Source organism: Glycine soja, chromosome 11 (assembly GCF_004193775.1).
Source record: "Glycine soja cultivar W05 chromosome 11, ASM419377v2, whole genome shotgun sequence".
Lineage (NCBI taxonomy): Eukaryota > Viridiplantae > Streptophyta > Magnoliopsida > Fabales > Fabaceae > Glycine > Glycine soja.
The window spans coordinates 21,780,326-21,783,946 of record NC_041012.1 but is presented as its reverse complement, the minus strand read 5'-3'; the positions used below and the strand labels follow the sequence as shown (position 1 = coordinate 21,783,946).

The 3,621-nt window shown below is 36.0% G+C and overlaps 1 non-coding gene across 1 annotated transcript; it reads left to right on the top strand.

Annotated features, from left to right (window-relative positions):
• Positions 1 to 804: 804 nt before the first annotated feature.
• Positions 805 to 911, top strand: LOC114377711. Its single transcript, XR_003659150.1, has one exon. It is a non-coding gene; the product is annotated as a small nucleolar RNA R71 (small nucleolar RNA).
• The last annotated feature ends 2,710 nt before the right edge of the window (positions 912 to 3,621 follow it).

Below are 3,621 nucleotides of genomic sequence, written 5' to 3'. Positions count from 1 at the left end.
AATTTGTCAGAATTTTGGGATTGAGCTTGATTCATCTGAGTAGCCATCTGCCCCATCTGATTTGTCAGACTCTGAATGGAAGCTCTTGTCTCTTGCTAAAATTGCATATTCCGGATGGTCATTTGCCTCACTAACTCTTCTAAGGAAGGTTGAGGAGGAGCCTCATTTGCTTGTTGTCTTTGTTGTGACTGCTGTTGTTGTATTGGAGGAAGAACATATGACTTGCTTGGACCAGCAACATTCTGAAAAGGAGGGACAGGCTGTTGTTGCTGTGGAGGGCTTGTCCATCTCAGATTTGGATGATTCCTCCAACCTGGATTGTATCTATTGCTTGAAAGGTCATAATTATTCTGGTGTTGTTGGTTTTGCTGCTGAGGAGGTCTATTATAAATGTTTGCAGCATAAGCTTTAGGTTGCTCATTGACTCCAGATTGCTGCAAAGAGGGACAAACATCTATATGTTGATCTACAGAAGAACATAGACCACAAACTCATGCAACAGGTGTAGATTTCTGATTCATGGCAAGCTGGGTTACTAGGTTGACCAAGGCATTAAGTTTTCCTTCAAGCTTTTTATTTTCAGTAGATGAAGATGAATCTGTGGCCACCTCATGGACTCCTCTAAGAACAATAGCATCATTTCTTGCACTGAATTGTTGGGAGTTGGAAGTCATCTTCTCAATCAAATTCCTACCTTCAACAGGGGTCATATCACCAAGAGCTCCACCACTGGCAGCATCAATCATACTCCTCTCCATGTTGCTAAGTTCCTCATAGAAATATTGAAGAAGGAGTTGCTCGAAAATCTGGTGGTGAGGGCAACTTGCACACAATTTCTTGAATCTTTCCCAGTACTCATACAAGCTTTCTCCACTAAGTTTCCTGATGCCTGAAATGTCTTTTCTGATGGCAGTGGTCCTAGATGCAAGGAAGAATTTCTCCAAGAACACCCTCTGAAGGTCATCCCAGCTGGAGATGGATCTAGGAGCAAGGTAGTACAGCCAATCTTTTGTCACTCCCTCCAGAGAATGAGGAAAAGCCTTTAGAAAGATATGATCTTCCTGGACATCAGGGGGCTTCATGGTGCAACAAACAATATGGAACTCCTTAAGATGCTTATGGGGATCTTCACCTGCAAGACCATGAAACTTGGGCAGCAAATGTATTAGTCCAGTCTTGAGAACATATGGAACACCCTCATCAGGATATTGAATGCACAAGCTTTCATAAGTGAAATCAGGTGCAGCCATCTCCCTAAGAGTCCTCTCACGTGGTGGAGGTTGATCCATGTTCTCAGTATAAAAATTAGTAGTGGAATGCTCAAAATTAGAATATTCAGAATCACCCTCAACAGAATGCGCAGAATGCTCAAAATGCACAAAATGACCAGGATGCACACTATGCCTAACTAATCTATGAAAGGTTCTATCTATTTCAGGATCAAAGGGTTGTAAATCACCTGGATTGCCCCTAGTCATGCACTATATGTAGCAAATAATGTGTTTCTCAACAAGCACCTAACAAGGGGGTAAAACTACAGCTATACTCAAACGATATCAAAATGAGCTGAAATTTTGTGAGGAACACCCTAAAATCATGAAAAGATAGCACAATAATTTTCAAACAAAAATTCAAAGTCTAAATATGAAAGCTACCTAAGCAAAGTTTAGAAAAATAAGACAATAATACTTAAAAAATAAAAAATAAAAAACTTAGTAAACGACTTATTTTTGGAGTTTAGGAGTCCCCAACTGGCTTCAGCAGGTTGCCATAGTATGAGAAATTTTTTTCTACCCCAAATGCATATATAATAATAGTCGTTTTGATACCCGGAGCAAAAGTTATGGCCGTTTTTAAGTTTTGCTTAAAACAAGTTCCAGAAATTTTTGTCTCTTTCAAATAATGTCACACCAAGTGCTCTTGGTATTTTTCACACAAAATATGGATCAAAAGAAACTACCACACAAAAATTCAGTAAAAAATAACAACTATAACTATCAAAACAAAAATCATTAATTAAATTGCAAAATTTGTCACTAATCACTGTTCAGCACTGTTCACAACAAAACAAAAGGCTGAATCTGTCGCTGAATCTGTCGCTAAAACAGTCGCTAAACTGGGAATGCAACTGAAATGCAAAACAGAACGCTACACAAAATAAGATAACTAAACACTATTATGAACCTTTGGCCCACTACTCCCCGGCAACGACGCCAAATTTAATTGAGGCCATACCTGAATCAAATAAACATTAAAAATGCAATATTATAGGAAGTGATCCTAAGTCGCCTCCCAACGAGCAATGGTCAACCAAACGTTCATAACAGATAGTAATAAAACAGTAACGAATTGGGGGGGTTGTTTGTTTTTGTAAATTAAACAGTGAGCAAATTTTAATTAGAAAATGTCAGAATTAAAACATGTTGTTTCCCCTTGATTCAAAAGCAAATCTCTTATCCTAGGTTACGAGAATTTATCCTTAATCAGTTCAACCACTTAATCCAACCCTAAATTAAATTACTAAGCGAAATTTAACATAAGGCTATCATTATGTGATAAAGCAACACATACACCAATTAATCATGAACGAAACTGATCATTAAGCATGAACGTAAATTAAGCGCAAAGACAATTAATCAAGCACTAAGCATGCATGGATTAATAGTAACAAATATAGAGTAATTGGTGAAGAGGAAAAATCGATCAGAATTCAATAGAAATAATAAAACCTCAAAGAGAGTTGTGCTTGATCCTCAAGAGAAAACAATGCTGGAGACTTAGCCTTCCATTAATCAGTAGAAACGAAATTGTAGATTGAAGCAGAAAACGAAATTTTATTGCTACGTGAATAGTAAAAAAATTGGAATTGCAAAACCTAAAATTATTCTTTCTCCCTAAAACGAGAAGTGACTAAAATGGAAAGAAAGAGAGAAGCTCAAACTAGAACCTTGGTGTTGTTATATAGTTCTCAATCCCAAAGCTTATAAATCTGTTTTAAGTCCAAGCCTATAAATAAAATAAAATCTAGATAAGATAAGATAAGACAAAATCTAGATGAAATAAAATCTAGATAAGATAAGATAAAATAAGATCTAGATGAAATAATATCTAGATGAGATAAAATAATCTAGATATGATAAGATAAAATCTAGATGAAATAATATCTAGATGAGATAAAATCTAGATAAGATAAGATTTGGTAGAATAAAATTGTCTGCTCTCTTCAAGTCCAAGCCCAATTGCTTATAATTCTCCTGAAATTAAATTAAAAACACAAAATTAGTTCAGTAGGCCCAATAGATAAAACTACATAATTAAATTGACAATTAAGGCTAATCAGTAATTAAAATGGTGACAAAAAGGGTTAAGAAATAGGAGAAAATGATGACACATCAGAAATCCACCTCCCTTTCCTTTTCCTTTTTCGTCTTTTGCATAGACCTTGCCATTATTGTCAAGGGCCATACATGTGATGTTGCCAACCTTAAGAAACCAGTCACCCATTTCATCATCAACCATACATGCCACAACAAAAAAATACATCATCCTAGATTTACCTCTGCTAGATATGTTGTAGGGCAGAAAGACCATTGAACAAAAGATACATTCATCATCTTCATA